General features: G+C 45.5%; 1 protein-coding gene across 1 annotated transcript in view; it reads left to right on the plus strand.

Moving 5' to 3' along the window:
* Nucleotides 1-24,774, plus strand: part of CNTNAP2 (contactin associated protein 2) — a 1,656,810-nt gene that overhangs the window by 1,495,526 nt on the left and 136,510 nt on the right. The gene's annotated exons all lie outside the window — the stretch shown is intronic.

Genomic DNA, 24,774 nt, shown 5'->3' on the forward strand with positions numbered 1-24,774 from the left:
GGATTCAAACAAAGACTAGGCCTCCAGTGAGCACTCTCCTCTCTCAGCTCTCTCTCTCTCCCTGCATCATCTCTGCTTGCCCACCTCCCTCTGACAACTGGATCAACTCTTCTCTGGAAGGCTCCATCTTCCAGATGTCATGGGACCCAGACACTGAAGTCTTGGGCCCGTGTCTTCCCAATTTTGCTGTCAGAAGGAAGGTCCTAGTGTCTCGGTTCTCATTTTAAAACCCAGGGGAAGTCTCTGGTTGGCCGGGCTGGAGTCCCACACTCACGCTATCATGGGGAGCGGGGAGCAGTGACTGATGGGCCACAATCAGACCTCATGATCAGAGTGGGGAATTTGGGGGTGAATCCTCCAAGGAATAGGACTACAGCTCCAGGAAAAGGAAGACATGGATGAGGATGAAAAACACTGGCCACGTTACGCTTTGTAGTAAAGAAGACAGAAGCAGGAAGCATTCTAAAGGACATAGAACAGGACTTCCCTGGTGGCTCAGTGGTAAAGAATCCGCCTGCCAAAGCAGGAGACACAGGTTCAACCCCTGATCCAGGAAGATCCCACGTGCCTCGAAGCAACTAAGCCCGTGAGCCACAACTATTTGGCTTGTGCTTTAGAGCCAGGAGCCGCAGCTACGGAAGCCCACGCACCCTGGAGCCCATGACCTGCAGCAAGAGAAGCGACTGCAATGAGAAGCCCGCTCACTGCAACCAGAGAGGGGCCCCTGGTCACTACGGCTAGAGGAGACGCCCGCACAGCACAGCCAACAAAGTTCAACCTTTTGTTAAAAAAGGAAAAAGACGTGGAGCAAATTCAGCCTCAGAAGTTGTGCCCAGGGGGTTGGAAAGGCCTGCCCGCCCCAATTCTGTCACACAATGGAATGCAACTATCCTGAGATTTCTGGACGTGTTTAGAAAGCCAGATGCCGTCACCCACTTGAATCCAGCCTGGACAGACTTCATGGTCTGGAGGGTCTTTCTCGGCCCGGATGGAAAGCAGAGGGAGACGCAGTGGAGGAAGAAAGCACACGGCACCTCCTTTCAGACCAGCGGATCTGGTGGGCTCCCTGGGTCCACAGCCTGCTTTCTTTCAGGCAAGCGAGCCTGTTGAGTGTGGACATAACTCCAGGTGTACCTTTAGAACTCCAAAAAAAACACTCTAATTTTTTTTTTCCTGGGAACAATCTACAAATCCATCTTGAGAACTCCTACAACCTCAAGAAAGCATGGAGAACAGTATAATGAAACGTTAATCTTGATCATTTCTGTGTAAAGGATTATAAATAGTTTCATTTCCTCTAGAGTTTTCTATATTTCCTCATTTCTTATTACAAATGTGTGCTTCATTTTTATAATTGAGCAAAAATGTAAAACACATATCCAGTTTGGTCCCTGGGTTGGGAAGATCCGCTGGAGAAGGGAAAGGCTACCCATTCCAGTATTTTGGCCTGGAGAATTCCATAGACTGTATAGTCCATGGGCTTGCAAAGAGTCAGACATGACTGAGTGACTTTAAAAAAAAAAAAACACATGTATCCTTCACCTATTCTGATAACCCCCAGTTATAATAAAATATAATGACAAATATACGTAAACAATTTTGAATTAAAATGTACTTCTAATCAAAGAACAAAAATAAGCCTAAGATGAATTTAAAGTGCTTTGGAATGACACCTTTGGAATTAAGGTGAAATTTTATATGTTTCTACATATAGAAACATCATATAATTTAGATGATGTTTATCAACATTTATAGTGTTTTTAAAAGCAGGTTGGCTTTCCTAGCTGGGTTTGACTAAAGCTAACATTAAATTAATTTGCATTCCCTGAGCATACACTGTCTGAAATGGTGCTGAGCACTTGAGGGAAATTGACCTTGGATGAAACATTTGCTGCCAAAAAACAAAGTGCCCAATCTCCACATAGATAATGAAGAACTGACTCTCGGAGTTATCAGACAGCAACGTGAACCAGAGCCCGTGACAACCCTCAAGTGGCATCGTTTACAAAAACTCACAGTCACACCAGTGATAATAGCTAAAGGCTTAATGCCAGTCAGATGTAAAACAAACCCTGAGCAGACAGAGAGCACCTGAACAAAACATTGTATCTGATGAAAATACGTGCCGATTAACATGCATCTAAGAACTGAACGTTACGAGGAATGACTTCAAAGTCTTGTGCCGCGAATCCTTTCTTCTTACTTCCCTTCCTGCCTGCCATATCTGGCTTCTCCCTTCCTTCTTCCTTCCTTCCTTTCATCCCAACCACATTGCACAGGATATCTAAGGTGATTTATAAGGAGTTCAGTTCAGTCATTCAATTGTGTCCAACTCTTTATGACCCCATGGACTGCAGCACGCCAGGCCTCCCTCTCCATCACCAGCTCCAGAGCTTGTTCAAATTCATGTCCATCAAGTCAGTGATGCCATCCAACCGTCTCATCCTCTGTTGTCCCCTTCTCCTCTGCCTTCAATCTTTCCCAGCATCAGGGTTTTTTCCAATGAGTCAATTCTTCACATCAGGTGGTCAAATTATTGGAGTTTCAGCTTCAGCATCAGTGCTTCCAATGAACACCCAGGACTGATCTCCTTTAGGATTGACTGGTTTGATCTTGCAGTCCAAGGGACTCTCAAGAGTCTTCTCCAGCACCACAGTTCAGAAGCATTAATTCTTTAGTGCTCAGGCTTCTTTATGGTCCAACTCTCACATCCATACATGATTACTGGAAAAACCATATTCTTTGTCTAGATGGACCTTTGTCGTCAAAGTAATGTCTCTGCTTTTTAAGATGCTGTCTCAGTCTGTCATAGCTTTCCTTCCAAGGAGCAAGCGTCTTTTATTTCATGGCTGCAGTCACCATCTGCAGTGATTTTGGAGCCCAAGAAAATAAAGCGTCTCACTGTTTCCACTGTTCCCCCATCTATTTGCCATGAAGTGATGGGACCGGATGCTATGGTCTTAGTTCCCTGAATGTTCAGATTCAAGCCAGCTTTTTCACTCTCCTCTTTCACTTTCATCAAGAGGCTCTTCAGTTCCTCTTTGCTTTCTGCCATAAGGGTGGTGTCGAGGTTATTGATATTTCTCTCAGCAGTCTTGATTCCAGCTTGTGGTTCCTCCCACCCAGCATTTCTCATGAGGTACTCTGCATATAAGTTAAATAAACAGGGTGACAATATATGGCTTTGACGTACTCCTTTCCCGATTTGGAACCAGTCTGTTGTTCCATGTTCAATTCTAACTGTTGCCTCCTGACCTGCATATAGGTTTCTCAAGAGGCAGGTCAGGTGGTCTGGTATTCCCATCTCTTTCAGAATTTTCCACAGTTTATTGTGATCCACACAGTCCAAGGCTTTGGCATAGTCAATAAAGCAGAAGTAGATGTTTTTCTGAAACTCTCTTGCTTTTTCCATGATCCAGTGGATGTTGGCAATTTGATCTCTGGTTCCTCTGCCTTTCCTAAATCCAGCTTGAACATGTGGAAGTTCTTGGTTCACATACTGTTGAAGTTTGGAGAATTTTGAGCATTACTTCACGAACGTGTGAGATGAGTGCAATTGTGCCGTAGTTTGAGCATTCTTTGGCATTGCCTTTCTTTGGGGTTGGAATGAAAACTGACCTTTCCAGTCCTGTGGCCGCTGCAAAGTTTTCCAAATTTGCTGGCATATTGAGTGCAGCACTTTACAGGGAGCACATACAGGTAAAGAATCTGCCTGCAGTGCAGGAGACGCAGGAGATGTGGGCTCAGTTACTAGGTCAGGGAGATCCCCAGGGAGGAGAAAATGACCCCTAGATAGAGAAGCCTGGTGGGCTACAGTCCAAGGGTCAAAAAGAGGCAGACGTGACGGAGCCATTAAGCACAACAAGAACTAAATGAAATTGAGGATTAAAGTAAGTCGCAAAAAGCAGGGCCCCAAGACAAGGAGGGAGCAGAATACAGCCACCCAGGTCAGGTCTTATCCATGTGTGTAAGTTTGGACTTCCGGTGGCCAGAAGTCCACAGCCCAGAAGAGCAAGATGTACCAGTTCTCGTAGAGACCTGAAGTTTTTCTTACTCTATCATCCTTTTCTTTTCTTGTCTACCATGGATTGTATTTACTGGCACAGCAAGCTGCCCATAGCACGGTTCACTCGGCAGCATCACATGCGTCATGGTAGCTCATGTTTACGGGTGATGACAGTGGTCCAGGCATTGTGCTAGCTCTTGACACACATTCGCTCACTAAGTCTTCACAAGAGGACTATGAGGAATGTACCCATTTCACAGATGGGGAAACTGCCACTCCGAGTGTGCTGTAGATCACCCAAAGTCAGGAAGCAGTGAGTGGCAAAAGCCTAGATGAGCATAAGTCTACCACACCTTAAGGCTTTCACGTGCTCTTAACCGAATCACTTAATAGAGAAATGTCTAGGAGGGTGGCCGTAACACTTTGGAAGCAGATATCTCTGGCCAGTTAAAAACTGAGTGATGTTGTTCTCATTACTAAATACTTCAAAACTATGCAAAAGCACAGAGAATAATAAAACATACACCTACAGACCCACCATCCAGACATTGAAAATGTTGGCATTTTGCTACATTTCTTCAGATTTTTAACAAAACAGTGATAGCTGAAGGCCCTTCGTCCCCTCTGTTATATAATGGGTCCCAAGAGACGTGGTGCACAGGGCCCTTCAGCAGTGTTTCTGCAACAAATGTGTTTTTCACAAACCTGCTTGATGTAGCATTTCCTTGGGAAAGTCAAGCATCACTTAAAAATGGATTTCAGCCCAAACAAGTCTGCAGTCAGTAAGGCAGAACAGGGTGATGGGAGATGAAGAGGACAAGGGCCCAGATGACATGGTTTTCTGATATCCTGGCCTAATCCCAGGGTAAAATCAGCTCAAAAAGAGAAAAATGAATTAACCACATCTTTGAGTGCCTATCACATATGTGAGGGTTTCTAGAGATTATACAATGGAGGGTTCAGGGCTGTGGTGTCTGGCACAGATATTTAGAGCCCATTTTCTCTAAAAATCAAATGAACAGATGGTAAACTTGTATCATTTTGGCTTCCATCTAACCGGACGGCCCTCCCATCTTTTCCAAGAAGAAGCTAACAGATTTGCTACAAGTATAATAAGGACTTTCTTTTAAAAAAAATAACTCTAAATCCTCAGAAACAAATGATGGCCAGGCCCCCAGACTGTTTGTTATACCATGAGCAACATGACTTCAGTTGTTTTCTTCAGGGGTCTTAAAAACAAATATTCCTCCAAGTCACTGAATTCCATCTCTTAAGTATGATCAATTTCTTACCTGCTATTAATCATAACTTCAACAAAATTGTATAAAAACTGTTGTGTCAATTGCTAATTGAGTTGTATATTGAATATGAATCCTAAAAAATGGTCAGAATTTACCAACAATAGCAGCACACAGGGATCAAGAAAAAGACAGATACCAGGATAACACCAGTTGCTGTAACAACCCGAAAAAGTCAGTGGCTTAACCCAGTGAAAGTCTACCTTATGTCAGATATATTTTTTAAAGAGGAGAGTCCTGTGGTCTGTAACCATGCTAGACAGGCTTTACTAGGACTGTGAACTTCCAGATGTTCAAGCTGGTTTTAGAAAAGGCAGAGGAACCAGAGATCAAATTGCCAACATCCACTGGATCATGGAAAAAGCAAGAGTTCCAGAAAAACATCTATTTCTGCTTTATTGACTATGCCAAAGCCTTTGACTGTGTGGATCACAATAAACTGTAGAAAATTCTGAAAGAGATGGGAATATCAGACCACCTGACCTGCCTCTTGAGAAACCTATATGCAGGTCAGGAGGCAACAGTTAGAATTGAACATGGAACAACAGACTGGTTCCAAATAGGAAAAGGAGTACGTCAAGGCTGTATATTGTCACCCTGCTTATTTAACTTATATGCAGAGTACATCATGAGAAATGCTGGGCTGGAAGAAGCACAAGCTGGAATCAAGATTGCTGGGAGAAATATCAATAACCCCAGATATGCAGATGACACCACCCTTATGGCAGAAAGCCTCTTGATGAAAGTGAAAGAGGAGAGTGAAAAGGTTGGCTTAAAGCTCAACATTCAGAAAACGAAGATCATGGCATCTGGTCCCATCACTTCATGGCAAATAGATGGGGGAACAGTGGAAACAGTGTCCGACTTTATTTTCTTGGGCTCCAAAATCACTGCAGATGGTGACTGCAGCCATGAAATTAAAAGACGCTTACTCCTTGGAAGAAAAGTTATGGCCAACCTGGATAGCATATTCAAAAGCAGAGACATTACTTTGCCGACTAAGGTCCGTCTAGTCAAGGCTATGGTTTTTCCTGTGGTCATGAATGGATGTGAGAGTTGGACTGTGAAGAAAGCTGAGCACCGAAGAATTGATGCTTTTGAACTGTGGTGTTGGAGAAGACTCTTGAGAGTCCCTTGGACTGCAAGGAGATCCAACCGGTCCATTCTGAAGGAGATCAGCCCTGGGATTTCTTTGGAAGGAATGATGCTAAAGCCGAAACTCCAGTACTTTGGCCACCTCATGTGAAGAGTTGACTCATTGGAAAAGACTCGATGCTGGGAGGGATTGGGGACAGGAGGAGAAGGGGATGACCAAGGATGAGATGGCTGGATGGCATCACCAACTTGATGGACGTGAGTCTGAGTGAACTCCGGGAGTTGGTGATGGACAGGGAGGCCTGGCGTGCTGCGATTCATGGGGTTGCAAAGAGTCGGACACGACTGAGCGACTGAACTGAACTGAGGGCTTCCCTGGTAGCTCACATGGTAAAGAATCCACGCACAGTGCAGGAGACCCAGGTTCGATCCCTGGGTTGAGAAGATCCCCTGGAGAAGGAAATGGCAGCCCTCTCCACTATCCTTGCCTGGAGAATCTCCGTGGACAGAGGAGCAGGGCAGGCTACAATTCATGGGGTCAAAAAGGGTCAGACACGGCTGAGAGATTAAGCACAGGTACAGGGCTTCCTAGGTGGCGCTAGTGGTAAAGAACCCGCCTGCCAGGGCAGGAAATGTTAGAGACACGGGTTCAATCCCTGGGTCAGGAAGATCCCCTGGAGAAGGCGTGGCAACCCACTCCAGTATTCTTGCCTGGAGAATCCCACGGACAGAGGAGCCTGGTGGGCTACAGTCCATAGGGTTGCAAAGAGTCACACAAGACTGAAGGGACTTGGCACGCACGCAGACGCTCTGAGGACCCTCTGTGGCCGCCCTTGGCCATGAACGACAATGATAATCATTCCTTGAAGCTGTACGGCTTCCAGGGACCATTTCCTGCAGACGTCAGTTGCTGGGAGGGTCGTTTTATACTCACAAGCCTCTGCAGACCAGACCAGTGGTTTCTTTGCCTATATAATTCCTTCAAAACCTGAGTTGGCTTCTGACCTATCCACTTCTGGTCAGTTTCTCATACCAGTAGATAACCCTACATTCTTTCCTAGGCATGGCTCTTGGACCAACATAATTACTCACTTCCCCAGAACCATGCCTCACTCTGAAGGCCGTAGCCATCGAAACAAAAGGCTTATGTGGGGGATAAAGACTTTTAATTTTAAATTCCCCCTCATGGGGCTGAGTTAGCTTGCCAAGCTGGAAAATCTAACTGTGCCTTCATTGGTCAAAGCGTTTTGCAGTTTCATTTATTATTCTCTGGTGTGAGGCTGTAAATTTTTGGACTTTTCTCTATCCCTCGCATTGATGTTTGGATACTGGTCAGTTTTTTCTGAACTCATCTCTTTCTTGACATGGGCAGCAAGAAGCAACCCATAACTGTGACCATTCTGGCTCTTTCCAAGCACTTTCCAGAAATCCACAAGTCACAGGCTAAGTCTGTCTTCCAAGTTGAGTGAGATGACAGCTTCATAAGCATTTTATTGCATATCCTTATTGTCCATCTTTCTAGCCCCTAATATCCACACCACAGGATATGCTACAAATTTTAGGTTTCTGTTATGTCAGCACTCTGCTTCAAAGTGCTTACTTGTGTATTTGTTGCGGTTCTATTAACTACTGAAACAAAAGAAATTCATAGATTGTGGTGATGGTTTCATGGGCATATACTTAACTCCAGACTCATCAAGTTGTATATACTAACTGGGTTTGGCTTTTTGTGGGTCAAAATGATATAAAATAGATTTCCATGAAAATTGTTGGAGAAATTTTAATGGCAGAAAAATGAGAAGTAATTCAATTATGGACTTATAGGGGAGCCATATATGTTCATTAACATGAAACATTAATGGGGGCACCACTTTTTGGATGTGAAGAACTGTTCAGTTGTAAGATGTTTCAGGTAACTTCCTCAAGCCAGGAGAAATTCTCTCTGTACTAGAAGGGCCTGAGTCATCATGTTATGTGATGCTCAATATATCCATATGTATCCTTGTTTGGGATGCTCAGCCTTATGCGTTGGGAGCCTCTGGTACTATTAGCCCACTAAAAGGATGGGAAGACAGAGATAGAGGACATCCAGGTGACCAATTAGATCCCAGTGCTCGCAACAGACAGACTCCTATCTAGAACCCGTATAACCAGACCCCCCAACCCTCCCTGCCACAGGGGCTGGTAACCACTCACCCCATTGCCTTTTTGTTGCTTTCGAGAGCCATCAAGAGTCCCAAGCTCACCCCTGTCAGCTTGCCTTATAAACTTTTGAAAAATCTTAAGAGTTTTAAATAAAAGTAAATCATTTGGGGGAGTTAGTGTTTGAAGTCAATAAGGCTCATAGTGGAAGATGGTGAGTAGCACATTTGTGTGATAAACTCTTTGGACCAGTGTTGTGTTTAAAGACAGGAAGGTGCAGAGAACAACCCAGGAGGTGATAAGACAGCCTCCCACGTGGCTCAGAGGACGCCACCTGCAGCTGGGAGGTGAAACGTGCGTGTGGAAGCTCCAGGAGGAGAGGTTGATAGAGCAAGCTCTTCAGAAACTGCTGGGGGACTTCTGTGGTGGTCCAGTGGTTAAGACTTCATCTTCTAATGCAGGGAGCTCAGGTTCAATCCCTGGTTGGGGCACTAAGATCTCACATGCCTCACAGCCAAAAGAGCCAAAACATAAGACAGAGATAATATTGTAACAAATTCAATAAGGACTTAATAAAAAAAGGTCCACATCAAAAAAAAAAAAAAATCTTTAAGAAATTGCTGGATCTGCTTATAAAGATGATTTGGTTTAAGTAGCTTTTCTCATGACTATTAATAAAGATGCCAGGAATTCCTCCTCAACCTATCACAAGAAAAGCCTATTAAGGCAATAGTAATAACACTGATAGTGTTAGTCGTAGTTGTAAAGACAATTAACATTTCTTGAGTGTACCAGTCTCTGTCTTCGTGTTTTATAGGCTGCACTTGATGTAAATCACATTCCTACGAGATAAGTTCCCATTATTCCCATTTTATAGATGATGAAACAGAGACGTGGAAAGGTCTGCAAGGGGTCGAGTTGAGGTCCAAACCTAGATCTGCCTGATTCCCACACCCAGACTCTAAACACTCTAATTTAACTAGTGATGAAACTGACCATGGGTTAGGTGGCCTGGTCACAGACAATAGAGGACCCTTCCTCAAATATATCCACCTACTTTGGAAAACTGACTCAGCACATTTCTACAAAGTGTTGTTAGGGGACAAATGAAAGGTGTAGACAAGTTCATGCAACCTGACCTCAGTGTTTTTAAAAAAACTAATGACATGGAACCTTTAAAACAAAGCATCAATAGTGTGTGTGCTAAACAAGATAGAAAATATGTAGGCTACTGCAATTTATGAGAAGGTATAGTCATTTTTTGAAACACCAAATTATATGAGAGTCTTAGAAAAAGATAATGTACTATTATCTTTTAAAAAAACATATTTTTTAAAAGAAAAGCCTATTGAGATTTGCTGGATGTCAAAATCACTTAGAATCACTTTTCTAAGTGAAATAGAAGTAAGTGGCCCTACTTTCAGGCCTGTGTTTCTGCCACCTGGAAAGTTCCCCATCAGTTCTTCAGGAAGCGTGGACATAACCTCTAGTACTTTCGTTTGAGCGTCCTTCTTTCCTATGCTAGTGTGGAGCCTGGCCTGAAATTAGATGCCAAAACTCCGATGAATTATTTAGAAACGTGTCTTTATTACCCTCAAACTTTCTGCCAATAAAGAACAATATTAAAAAAAGTGTATTGCTGTAAACACAACTGAAAAATTTTAATATCAGAGGTTGTTCAAGTCTTTATGAAAGAAAACAACGCTGTTGGGATGCATTAAATCTTTTCAGGGATGTCAGAACAAATAAAGAAAGTTGACCTCACTAGTCTAAGGCCCTGCTCTGAAATTACACTGTCTGTAACTTCTTCCCTTTGGCTAATTTAGTGTTTCTCCACTTGGATGATGAGCTCACTGCCTAGGTTGTGCACTCAAAGTGGGTTTGACAGAAGGGAGGAGGTCATAGGAATAGTGATGAGCCCTTTGGTGTCTCCAATCCTTCCCTCCCGGTGCTCTGGCTGACCCACGCACAGGCTCTCTGTTGGGGTTCTCGGCAAGTGTATTCCTGCTTCACTTTCTGCTTTCATGGAAGACTGACTCAGATGTTTGATTCTGTGGAGGACATCGGTCAATGTTTTATTCATTTCTCATATCGCTGTTGTTGCTTTTTACTTGCTGAGCTGTGTTTGTCTCTTTTGCCCATGGACTGCAGCCCATCAGGCTCCCCTGTGCATGGGATTTCCCAGGCAAGAACACTGGAGTAGGTTGCCATTTTCTTCTCCAGGGCATTTTCCCAACCACGGGATCAAACCCCCATCTCCTGCTTGGCAGGCATATTCTTTACCCCTGAGCCACCAGGGGAGCTCTTTCACATCATTACACTGGTTTAATTCTATAGAAGATACCTGGGAAGGGAAGAGACAGGGATGTCTGTTGGAAACTGGCCCATCAGTTTGGTCTGTATCAGAGTTTATTCTGTTTTGTTTTCAATACTTCCATGTGTCCAGATAAACCTATTCACAAGCAAGACACACATCAAAAACCTCATGACCTCATTAACTTTGTGTTATTTGGTTTTAGACTGGGCCGGGCACTTGGCCCGTGGAAGGGTATTTTAGTTTTCTATGTTTAATTCTGAACAGAAAGTAGGATATTTGATGAAATGTTTCCACGAAAGAGAAACAATATACACAGCCATCAGTGCCAAGGATTCCTCCCCCTGCCATGCGTTCAGACCAGCCTTTACGCAGAGACCATCTCTATGCTTAGTGGTCTGGGCACCCACAGTGTAAGGTCACAGTTTCGAGATGTGCAATTAAGATGCATGATGAAGATCCTGCTTAAGATAAAACATTCTCAAGATGGTCCTGGCATGTCCATGGTCCATTAACAGTGCAATTTTCTTATATTAAAACTACATGAGGATCACTAAGAATTTAACACAATGATATCTGCTTGACATTATCTCTTACCCTTGTCTATCGCTCAGCCCATGGCATGATGGGAAACTCCAAACAGCAAACATCCATTAATCCTGACTTGGGTAAAATCAGTTATCAGTTACTGATGATCAGATGGTCATCAATACCATCCCGTAAGGCTACTTATGAAGTGCAATTAAAATGGAATCAGCTTCACTGAGTATACATTGAGAAGAACAAATATGTGCTAGGTACCTCGTACATGCAAGAAATCCAGGTAGATTTTGATGAGTTGATGGAGCAGAGGAGAATGACAAGATGTATCTTTTACCCTCAAGGAGTTTACATTTTGAGAGAAGCAAAAAACTGTATACACACTGGATATATTAATATGTTTGTTGCTGTTCAGCCACTAAGTCGTGTCCAACTCTTTGGGACGCTATGGACTGCAGCACGCCAGGTTCCCCTGTCCTTCACTATCTCCTGGAGTTTGTTCAGACTCATGCCCATTGAGTCAGTGATGCCATCGAATCATCCCATCCTGTCGTCCCCTTCTCCTGCCCTCAGTCTTTTCCAGCATCAGGGTCTTTTCCAGTAAGTCAGCTCTTCACATCAGGTGGCCAAAGTATTGGAGCTTCAGCTTCAGCATCAGTCCTTCCAGTGAATATTCAGGGTTGATTTCCTTTGGTTCAGATGATAGAAGCTCATCTCACCTACTTCTCTTCTGGAAGAGACTTATTAACAAGTTGGCTCCCAGTCAGCATGTAAATCATAGACAAGGAATCCAGAAAAAGAGAGGGTCAGCAGTCTGGGCTTGTAATAATCATGAAGCAAGATTTCTATTTGAGGATGCTCTGGGTCTAAACAAAGACCCCCACGGATTGGGATTGTTAAATTCGGAAGTCATTACTAAGACATACTGAAACGGCCTTATTGATAGACTCCTCCTCTTCCCAAATGTATTATCTGGCAAGTTACCCAACTCTCTGTTTACTTATTTGTACAATGGGAATAAGGCTGCCTATTTTAATGGGACTTGTATGTGTGTGTGTGTGTGTGTGTGTGTGTGTGTGTGTGTGTGTTAAATGAAAATATCTAGCATATTCTATGGCCCAATAGACGCTACTTCCCTTCCTTCCCAAACCGCTTCTCTTTCTTAAAAGCAAAAAAGCAAGAGAGCAGCTTTCAGGTCGTTATCAACAGGGCCTTCAGGACCAAGGTTCCTTCGATTTGCAGTTCAACCCAGGGAGCCAGTCCCCAGCACTTCATGTGTTCTTGGCAGGTAATATGACCGGAGCTTCCAGGAGCCACAGTCTGATGGAGGAGACCAGCCATCACATGGACGTCAATGTGAAATCATCCTGGGGGCGGAAGGAACGTACCAGAGCAGACTTAGGAAGACTCTCAAACTGCTCCCTAACATTCCCACGAGGGGCCCGAGGACCACATTATCGGACTTATTTTTTACCACAGAGATCCAATATTTCCTCCTCTGAAAATCATAAAATTTACAGAGAGGAACCGAAGAAAAAAATACATTCAACCTATCAAACTCATCTGATCTGAAACAGAAAAAGACTCCTAATGAATATGTCAACACCTGCAAGTTTTTCATTTCTTTTCTGAAGCAATTTCATCTACAAATGGAAAATGCGTTCCGGGGCTGGACAGGACCTCCATTCCTGCACTGCAGAAAAATGGGTTCCCTTCGCTTTACATTTCTCATACTGCTCGGTGGGAAAGCAGCTGTGATGCAATTTCGGATCCAGTTCAGGGTGTGAGATGTCAGTTCTCGCTTTCCTCCTCCAGAAGGCAGCCAAAACTTATAAGCCCAAGGTTGGAGAGTTCATTCCCCGCCCCCCCGAAGCACATTAAGTTCATAAATCATCTCTCAGGAAAGAAGATAAGGTTCCCAGATTTCTATTTTGTCGGGCATGAAAACTGAAGTCCAATCTGTGAGGCATTATATCCTCATATCCACCTGCGGTGCACAAAAATCACTCTCAGAGATGGTAATTCTCGAAGCTATTTTTTAGTGTGATGGGCAGAGAGGTGCTTCCCGTGCACAAGTAACTGAAAGCAGATTCCTGTCCCACATGAATGTGTCTCCTCTCCGAAGAATAAGTGTATCTCCACATGCGGTCTGAGGTTTGAAGGATGGCACGCTGCCCTTCTGTTCAGTAAAGGGAAAAGTCAGCCCAGACACTGAGCAGGAGGATGTTGATGGATGGGTGGCGGGGAGCGGGTCCGGAGCTGTTGCTGAAATGCCCTCTAGCGGTCATTAGCCAGAACCAGTGCTGAGCGTGGGGAAGCGAAAACTTCTTGCGAAAGTAGCTGAGGTGAGGTTTCTAAAAACACCCATCTAATGAATGAAGGCTGAGCGCCGGAGAACTGATGCTTTCAAACTGTGGTGCTGAACAACTCTTGAGAGCCCCTTGGACTGCAAGGAGATCAAACCAGTCAATCCTAAAGGAAATCAACACTGACTGTCCATTGGAAGGACTGATGCTGAATCTGAAACTCCAATACTTTGGCCACCTGATGCGAAGAGCTGACTCATTGGAAAAGACCCTGATGCTGAGAAAGATTGAAGGCTGGAGGAGAAGGGGACGACAGAGGATGAGATGGCCGGATGGCATCACCGACTCAATGGACATGAGTTTGAGTAAACTCCGGGAGTTGGTGATGGACAGGGAAGCCTGGTGTGCTGCAGTCCATGCGCTCACAAAGAGTGGGACTCAGATGAGTGACTGAACAACATCAGCAAGAGTCAGTTGTAACATGGGTCATTTGGATCTAATGGGAGATACTTGGATGGCCCTGGGGTTTGGGGTCGCTTATGTAAACGGGAACTTGACTCCACATTCAAAGGTATAGCCCAGGGGGTTCGCTCCCACCTCTTCTCACAACTCTGTTCCTGAGCTCTGGGCACTGGAGCCTCAAGAACTGTTTGCTGAGTGACTGGATAAGTGAACAAACAGAGGTCGCCAATAATAGAGTCTGAGCTCACAGGCTGCATTTGAGAGCACACAGGTCCTTTCTTTTCCTAAGATGCATTTGATTTGCATTCTTCCCTGTCATCCCCTGGGACCTAAAAGAATTAGCCTCACTCTAACAGCTTTGAGACAGGAAATGTGATCCGAATGCTGGAAGGGAAATGGTAATAAAAAAAATCTTCCCCGGTTGGATGCAAGGGTCTGAGCCAGTAGTTCAAAAGTGAAGATGGAGAAAGAGCATCACAAAGGAAGTGGAGGGGACTTCCCTGGTGGTCCATTGGCTAAGACTTTGTGCTCCCAATGCAGGGGGGCATGGGTTCAAACCCTGGTCAGGGAACCAGGATCCCTCATGCTGCACAGCATGACCCCAAAAAAAGCAAAACAAAAAACGAAGTGGACGTAAAAGACCGCCCCTCCCAGCATCCTCAGGCAGGCCACCAGCAGAAGTTAACCTGGAGGACAGACAGAGAACTGAGCCCACACCTCCCCAGCGAGAATGACAGCGGGGTGTGGACAGCTGACCTCGTAGCCTCTACCCATGCTGTGCGCTTCACCTCAAAGTCCGACACCACAAGTGGGCCGCGGTGCCAGCGGAGAAGGGGCTGACAGATTGCTGCAGCCTCCAACCTCCAATGTTGAGATCGTCTCTGAAAACCTGTCCTGCAGTCAGAGGTGGGTCGTGTAACTCAGAAGACCCACAGAAGGAGAGGCAGCAAGACGAGGCCGAGAAGGACCCCGGGCAGAGGTGAGGCTGGGGTGCCCCTGCCCTCTGCTCGTTCCCAGGAATGTTTTTTCTGCAGCTGCTGTGGGCACCCTGCCAGCCCAGCTTTGCAGCTACACAGGGCCCAAGCAGACACGGTGGAGAAGCTCAGACCCTGCAGGCCCCCAGACCCCTGGGTTATACCTCTCAGGAGCTATGTGTCCTTATGGGTAACATCACTTAATCTCCCAGGGCCTCAGTTTCTGCAACTGTAAAATGGGGCGAATGAGAATCTGTGTCCACCAGCTTGCTTGCAGATTCAATGAAGTAATATGTAAGTGTTAGTCACTCAGTCGTGCCCAACTCTTTGCGACCCCATGGACTGCAGCCTACCAGGCTCCTCTGTCCATGAGATTTTCCAGGCAAGGATACTGGAGTGCGTTGCCATTTCCTTCTCCAGCAGATCTTCCCAACCCAGGGATCGAACCTGGATCTTCTGCACTGCAGGCAGATTCTTTGCCGACTGAGCCCCAATATATGCAACGTACCTAAGGCGGGGTCTGACCTGGAGCTGACCTTCAAGAAATGTTAGACGCTATACTGATGATACTGATGACAGAGAAGAGGAGCAAGTCGAGGACCAAATCTTGGGGAGATATTCTTGGCACTTTTCCTCCTTCCGCCAAGTCCTTTCAACCACGTATTCTTTCTTCCCAAGATTGTCAACAGAGCCCAGGCACAACATGTCAAGAACCAAACCTTCTCTAAAATGTTAATGAAGAGGTGGAAGTGGGTGGAGTACAGAGTGGGTCTGGGGTTACCAAGAGCTTCAAGATCCACAGATCCTCCTAGCCCTGTTCTGGAGCAGATTTGAAAACAGGCTCCAAGTCCAGAGCTAAATCTAGCAGGCTCCCAGGTGGAGGATTGTTTTAGTCCACTTGTCATAACTTTGACACACATACACATGCGTGCACACACAGCTGGGTCGCGGAAGAAGTGAAAGCTCTCCTTGCATTTCTTAACCTCATTTCTCCTAGTCTTTTCCATCTGCCACACCTCTTCTATATCCTTCCACTCCTCCCCACACTCCACTTCTTGCAACAGGCTCCAAACATAGCCTTTAAAGACGAGTGTTTCCAGGGAGTAGAGCTTTCCTGCTTTCTGTAAAGTCAGCAGAACTGGCCATCACACCGAGCCGTGAGACCCGAGGCATTCACCCCACATTCTGAGGTCACTCTGTGTTTAATGATTTTTTCGATACACCTTTATACGCTGTCACCTGGGACAGGATTTAAAGGATGTGTTTATCAGTCCTCTGATAACTGCCAATTTTTAGACTGTTGTTATTGCAACCGAAAACTACTGGCAAAGTAATATAGACAGAGCCTCTGTAGGAAAAAGAATGTGTTTGCTGAGCTTTCTTAATATCCAGGACTTTATTTTACAGTTAAAATCAATAGAAATGTAACCTTTTCAACCACACAAAATGAGTTCATGTTTATTATTAGTCTTTTTCTGCCATTACCATGTCATGATTGCAGAGGGAGCCAGGTCAACCTAAGCTTTATTGAAAGACCATTAAAGAAACAAACTCAACCTCATTTAAATACTGAAGCCAGTGCCTTAGAAAGATCAATAAAGTAAAAGCTCCCAGAGTTGCTTGACTTAAATGCCCCACATATGAGGATCGTTCCACAAGCACATGAGCAAACCTAGAAGGCCAGCCAATAAGGAAGAAAAAGCCATTTCATTAAATAGGTTTAGAACTGTAAAGCCCTTAACCTTAGTTTGATTAGACATACAGCATTTAAATTTTCTCAGTATTTTTAACATCATCTAGAGGAGAACCGTTGATCAATGAATGCCATTTATTCAGGAAAGCCGTTAGCTTTTAGGGTTAGGGGAGTGACTGCGATCAAAATCGCAGGTTCGTCTCTAAAAATAACCAACACCGGATCATGCTCTAAAGTCCTAGACCTGCTTGGAGCCAGGAAATGTTCTTTCTAATGACCCTTAGCCTGGTGGCCTGCACGCAGTCATGTGTATTAAATCAAATAGCTGCCACTGACTCTGTGGACTTGGGTCAGACACAAACCTCTTGGTGTCTCAGTTTCCCCAGATCTGAGTATGCACGCTAAGTCCCTCCAGTCACCTCCAACTCTTTGCGACCCCATGGACTACAGCCCTCCAGGCTCCTCCATCCATGGGATTCTCCAGGCAAGAATACTAGAGTGGGTTGCCATGCCCTCCTCCAGGGGATCTTCCTGACCCAGGGCTCGAACCCGTGTCTCTTACGTCTCCTGCACTGGCAGGCGGGTTCTTTACCACCAGCACACCTGGGAGCCAGAGATCTGATTAGGATGCTGTCATTTTCTGCATCCTTCACTGGATATGAGAAACAAAGGTGATTGTCACAAACCGCTTCCAGTTCTTCCTTATAAACAGCAATGTAAACTGTGAACTTCGGTATCTGCTGAGCCCAGGCTCCTAATTTATTCCTCCCCCACTGAAACGTAACAAGAGGTTTTCCCAGCTGCAAACACCTCCTTGGGCACGTCTTCAGCTTCACTCCACAGGGTGGCCGGACAGCAGAATCGCTCGAAAGCCCTTATGTGGCGTTAAGAGGTATGAGGACTCATGCATTTACTTAAAGACATGCCTAGAAGGAGATATGATCAGGGAAGGAATTTGAGGGTCAGGCCAAAGGTTTTACCTCTTCCCCAGTGGCTCAGACGGTAAAGAGTCTGCCTGCAGTGCAGGAGACCAGGGTTTGATCTCTGGGTCGGGAAGATTCCCTGGAGAAGGGAATGGCTGCCCACTCCAGTATTCTGGCCTGGAGAATTCCATGGACAGAGGAGCCTGGCAGGCTACAGCCCTTGGAGTTCCAAAGAGCGACTAACACACATGCCTCTTCCCACGTGGAAGCCCCCGGAGCAGTCAGGTCACCCTGTGACAGTGATCCATGCCCACCCAGGTGGCCCAGGGGCTGGACAGGTGTAGCCTTCTCAGGAGTACATGCTGGCAGACGCCTGCTGAAGGCAGCCTGCAAGCTCACTCTGAAGATCTGTCTGATTGTGAACGTCCATGAGGGGCTCATCTTCAAAGACGGCCCCTGTATCTGGATCAGTCACAGCCAGGGCGCCCCACCTGAGAACCTGACCATCAGAAAGGCCACCCCCCATCCCAGCCTCAGCAGACAAACGACGGGACAGCCATACCATCACACACGCCAGCCCACAGTGGTCACCCTGTCCGCACGTGCCCTGGACAGACGGTTCTAACATATCAAGTTTACTGCTGGCTTTGTGAAAACTTCCCCCACACAACGCACCCAGGAATTTGCCAGGATCTAAATTTAAACAACCAACTCCTAAAAACACATGCTGGTCAAACCAAGGTGGCAGAAGCCAGTAAAGACGGAGATAGAAAATGCCCCGGTCGTATCCGTCATGTCGCCATTATTTCTCATTATTTCTCACTTATATTTCTTTATTCTTTTTTTGTTTGACAAATAGAAATTTTAGCCATCATGTCATATGATTTCAGGAGCTTTGTATTTGGAATCCCTATTTTCAGAACTGACCGTTCTTAACTTTTAATTTTTCACTCTTCTTTGCTTTCCCCCTGCCTTCTTCTACCCACTGATTTGTTCTTTCTTATTCCCAGAAAGTCATTTTACAGTTTATCAAAATGTGTTTTGCCTTAAGCTTTTCAGGAAAATACGTCTTTGAAATGATGTAACGGATGCTAATTGTGTTAATTATTAGCTAAACCACTCACTGTGTGTAATCATTAATTTTGATGGCTATTAAAGTGATTTTAAATGTAAAAGCATATTAAAACCATGAGCTATCCTCACACTGGATCTCTGAGAAGGAAGTCGGAAATGTAATTATTAGATAGTGGTTCAGATGTTGATTTTTAATGCTTTATCATCATCTTCTGAATTCTCATATACAAGTCAAAAGACAAACCTGAAAATCCTAAATATGCTTTGATGAGATTCTTTTAAAAAATATATATAAAGTATTTGGGAACTTCCTGCTATAAAAGTCTAGAATTTAGCTGTTTTGAAAATGCTATGTCAATTGTGAAATGAGAATTTCTCTTCTTATCCTTTGATATTTATAAATATTATACAGATTTATTAATACAAAGTCAGTTTTCTTTTTTAAATACTTTGTGCTTTAAATAGTATTCACTGGTTTTCCAGTAGGTGGAGTGTTAGGCCAGGGAAAGTAGATTAACATTTGAGAGCTTTTTTTTTTTTTCTTTTTACTGTTTTGAGAAATTTTTTTATATAAAAATAAGCCACCTAATGGGCTCATTAATTCTTTTAATTGCATCAATACCACAGGATTTCAGTCGCACTAGACCTTATGAGGCAAAATATATTGTACTGACTCCATTTCCATAATGAAGGCATGATGACAATAATAAGTACGTAAATGCTCCTCATTTTAAAATTGCTTATCAAGCCATAAATGAAAATTGCTGATAACTCTGAAAGGAAACCTGTGCACATGTGTCTTAAAGCCTTTATTTCCCAACCCTTAACCGACTCTGGAAAAGAACATTCCTTGTGAGTTTAACATCGGTTCAAGGCTGACCTCGCCACTTCCGGTCTGTGACCTGGGGCGGGTCACTGACTCTCATGTCCTCAGGGTGGTGCCGCGTGTCCCTTTGTCTCCAGACAGGGAGCCAGGCCCTCGGATGGCTAGAGGTAACCGTACAGCAGCTCAGCCTTTCTTCCCTCCTCCTTCCCCACCTCCTCCATTGCACCCCCAAGTCATAAACAGGGCAAAGAAATCCCCTCCCACTCTGCTGAGACAAACTGTGGCTTAAAATGGCAGTGAATTGAAATCACAAAATCATACCTGGACGACACGAAAGCTCTGAACTGTGTGTGAGGCTGGAGCCCCAGCCCGAGTCACAATGACGGTAAATGTCACACAAATGAGTGTCCCCTTAGGGGAGTCCTGGGGCACATGGTGTTACAGCCTTTAATTTTGGTGCGTCTCTATTACACCAGCTCTCGTTGCCTCTTAACTGCCGGTGAGATGACCATCAGCTAAATGTACAGTGGAGTAGTTCGCTTGGACCCCGAAGAAATCGCCTTGAACTGATCACACTTGCCTATGACAAGTGCACCAGGGTTCCCTGGCAGAGTGGCAGCCACCTGGTAACATGAGTGATCCGGTATTAATATGATGTGTTCTCGGGCTCTGCAGGTTGAGCCGTACTTGCCTTCTCTGATGTAACGCATTCTCTCCTATAATGTAAACACTTAAAATGTAGCTGAGCTCTTCCTTCCCCGGTTGAGCCACGGGGGCTGTTTCAGGAGCCTGTCACTCACAGGTCGCTGTTGTGGTTACCCAGGTGTAGCCGGGTTATCGTATCAGTCGGGCCAGCCAACTCCCTTTCTGAGTTGAGATGCTTTTTGTCATATCAAAGCAAAGGACACTCTTCTGTGTCTGTTAAATGAGGTAAGGACATGAAAAGTCCAGCACAAAGCCCTGCACACAGTAGCGGCTCAGTACGTGGATTTGGGTTCAAACAGAAGACCGAAACCACGTGTGTGCATGCCCAACCTCCACCCCCCCCACTCCCCCACTACCCCCCCTCCCCCGCCACCCCCCGCCCCACAGAGAGCAGAGAAGCTCTGGCTTGGCGAGGCTGGAGCTGGTCTGGGGTTGCTGGGCCACTGAAAGGCCACTGTCTGGAGTTGGAGGAGCGTGCACACGTGTGAGCACGTGTGAGATTGGAGGCAGGAGGTCTCAGAGCACGCGGCCCACGCAGGGCTCACAGGGGTGCTGGTTTCCAGGGTAAACAGATGGGTACCAGGCCATAGGGTCACAGGGGGATCACACTCTGGCTCTGAGGCTCGGGCAGACCTCAGGCCCTAGGCAGACCTCCCCACCCCCAAGCCAGCACTGGAAATTTCCAGAAGCTCTTTCTCCCCTCCAGGGCCCCCTTTGTTATTCCGTCACTCAGTCGTGTCTGACTCTTTGTGACCCCATGGACCTGCCAGGCTTCCCTGTCCTTCACTACCTCCCTGAGCTTGCTCAAACTCATGTCCATTAAGTTGGTGATGCCATCCAACCATCTCATCCTCTGTTGTCCCCTTCTCCTCCTGCCCTCAATCTTTCCCAGGATTAGGGTCTTTCCCAATGAGTCAGCTCTTCACATCAGGTGGCTAAAGTATTGGAACTTCAGCATCAGTCCTCCCAATGAACATTCAGGGTTGATTTCCTTTAGGATTGACTGGTTGGATCTCCTTGCAGTCCAAGGGACTCTCAAGAGTCTTCTCCAACACCACAGTTCAAAAGCATCAATTCTTCGGCACTCAGCATTCTTCACAATCCAACTCTCACATCCATACATGACCACTGGAAAAACCACAGCTTTGACTAGACAGACCTTTGTCGGCAAAGTAATGTCTCTGCTTTTTAGTACGCTGTCTAGGTTGGTCGTAGCTTTTCGTCCAGGGCCCTCTACCAGAAAAGTTTAAGATTCTGCTCACTTTAAAGGAACTCACGTTAATCATAGAGCATATACTGAAAGGAGGCAACAAATTCATTACCGACACAAAGAGACTCACATCCCAGGGACCTCCATGGGGGTGTCACTGGGAGAGAGGCAGGGACAGCTTATTTGCGGGACGGGGCTCATGTGGGGAGGATTCCGGAAAGCAGGGCTGGATGCTCTCAGAAAGCCGGGGCAGCTCAGAAATCGATCTTACTAACAATCTCTGTCTGGGAGGCAGGAAGGCAGGAGCAGGACCAGCGTGGTTGTCTGAGAAGCGAGCCAGGAGAGGGCGCTGTTCAGTCCTGGCTCTAATGTCACAAGCTCTTCTTTTAATTCCCGGGATTGGTTTTCTGCGGATTTAGGGTAACCCTGAGGGATTGCCTGACGGTCCTGGAGGCCAGTTAGCATCACTGAGCGGATGGCCTGCCGCTGGCTGGGCTGGCTGCCCCGAAGCTCGGAGAGGAGAATCCCTTTCCTCGCCTTTTCCAGCTCCTAGAGCCACCTACATCCCACAGCTCATCGCCCCAGAGTCCGGGATCCCGAATTTAGTCGCATCTGCGGGTCCCAGAGCTGCTGTTCCCTTTCCCACCGTCCCGGGGAGCGTCACCTCATCCTTTCCTCCCACGCCCTTCCTTCTGGGTACGAAGCAGGTCGGAGCGAGAGAGAGACGAGTGGCAAGGAAAACTCGAGCGGACTCCTCTTCCCTCTTAGCTCTCCTCCTGTGGTCCTCTTCCATCACAGAATTGCCGCAGACACGAGGAGTTTAATCTCCGTCAACGTTAAAGCCTTCCTGTGTACCTTCAGCGTTTGTCGTTTTCCGACTCGGTTGTTACAAAAGATTTTCCTAACTAAACAAGTGATTTGTATCAGAATGATAGATCACTGCCCGCTGAGATTCCTGCCCAACGTTTTTTCATTTATTGCTTCATTAATGAATTAAGACCCAAGGGTGATAGTGGTATTTATAGATAAATCAATGCCAGGCAGAATCACTGATGGCACAATCAAGATTCAAAAACTTCTGAGTAGTCTGTATTCTTCCAAGCAAAAGAAATAAATTTTAATACAACATAGATAAATTTTAGCTTTTGGTTCAAGTCATCAGCTGCATATATGAAGGAAGGGGAAGAGATGAAAGTAATCTATGGATGACAAACTAGCAATTTTATTTTACATGAGCTCGGTAAAAAGAATATAAAAGGTGCCAAAAGCCAACTCTGTCAAGTGCAATAGGGTAGCATACTGATTACTACATACTGTTATGATGTCACTATTTCAGGAAGCCTTTTGTTTTGTTTGTTTCAAACTAAGCTTTTAATTTTGTACTGGGGCATAGCTGATTAACAATGTTGTAACCGTTTCAGGTGAATAGGGAAGGGACTCAGCCATACATATACATATATCCATTCTCCCCCAAACACCCCCCCCTCCCATGCAGGCCGCCACATAACATTGAGTAGAGTTCCCTGAGCTATTCAGTAGGTCCTTGTTGGTTATCCATTTTGAATATAGCAGTGTGTACGTGACCTCTGCAAACTCCCTAACTATCCCTTCCCCTCGGCAACCCTAAGTTCCCTAACAGGTGCTAAGTGGATGGAGGAACCATAGCAGTTCCCCATGTATGCCACCAGATGGCGCCAAAGCAGCTAGTTGCTATTTAGCAACAGGGACCAACCTAGACAGCATATTAAAAAGCCGTTATCTTACTTTGCCGACAAAGATCTAAAGCTATGGTTTTTCCAGGAGTCATGTATGGATGTGAGGGACTCTAAAGAAAGCTGAGCACTGAAGAATTGATGCTTTCAAACTGTGGTGTTGGTGAAGACTCTTGAGAGTCCCTTGGACAGCAAGGAGATCCAACCAGTCCATCCTAAAGGAAATCAGTCCTGAACATTCATTGAAAGGACTGATGCTGAAGCTGAAATTCCAATACTTTGGCCACCTGATGTGAGGAACTGACTCATTTGAAAAGACCCTGATGCTGGGAAAGACCCTGATGCTGGGAAAGACTGAAGACAGGAGGAGAAGGGGACAACAGAGGATGAGATGATTGGATGGCATCACCGACTCAATGGACATAAGTTTGAGTAAACTCTAGGAGTTGGTGATGGACAGGGAGGCCTGGTGTGCTGCGGTCCATGAGGTTGCAAAGAGTTGGACACAACTGAGCGACTGAACTGATAGTCGCCTCTGCCCCCCAGGGAAACAGTAAAGTAGAAAAATAGTAATATTTAAGGTTCCCTGGCCAGAACATGTGTTTTATTAATGAAGCACTTGAAATCATAGCAAACTTTTAAAAATTGTAGTTGAACATGCCAATGTTGGCTTTAATCATGCTTTTTTAGCCTTTTATCACAGTGCTACCAGATACCCAGGCACAAAAGAACCTCACAGTACCAGTCCTGCAGGTCAGAACTCTCCAGATTCCTAAGCTGCGATGACTCTTGGACTCTTAATCTTGAATATTCAATAAGCTCCAGGTTTCGAGTAAGCAGTCTCAAGATTCCGGTGTCAGTGGTCATTAATAATAAACCATCATTCCTCAAAGCGGCCAGTCCTCCTCCTGGCCAGTGAGCTTGGTCCCCTCCCCACACTTCCTGCCTCCCTCTACTCCCCCCTGCTCCTCGCCTCACAAGCAGGCCTGCACGCTGCAGCTTTGCCCATGCTGGCCCATCTCTAGCGAGTCTGATTTTGGGAGTTCATGCCCCAGCAAGTAGCTACTTGTATGCAGTTCCCCCAGGAAGGAACTGCTGCATAGAAGGACAAAAGTGTTTCCTTCTAACCCGCACCTTACCTTATGCTCTCCTGAGCAGGTATTAAACTCATTTCAGAAAAACAAAAGGATATAAAAGAGATTTTTTTTTCCCCCAGGTGGTTACAAAGAAACACAGAAAGTCCTAGGAGCTCACAGTTGGAGAAACAACTAGAATGTTTGAGTTGTGAAAGTTCAGCTAAGGCAAGAATAGCCAGTTAGGGCACAAAGGATTCTGGGACAGCGGCACTCACACTTTTGCATGGGAAATGTAATCAAACATATAACAGCCATTGTCTGTAAGCTCTTCCCATCTGCTTCATTTTTAACTCCCTCTGTTGCCAACCCAGCTCCACTCTAAAAGGTCAGCTCTGCTAGGGCAGTGGTGTCTTTGCCC

The sequence above is a fragment of the Budorcas taxicolor genome, chromosome 4, assembly GCF_023091745.1.
Source record: "Budorcas taxicolor isolate Tak-1 chromosome 4, Takin1.1, whole genome shotgun sequence".
Classification (NCBI taxonomy): domain Eukaryota; kingdom Metazoa; phylum Chordata; class Mammalia; order Artiodactyla; family Bovidae; genus Budorcas; species Budorcas taxicolor.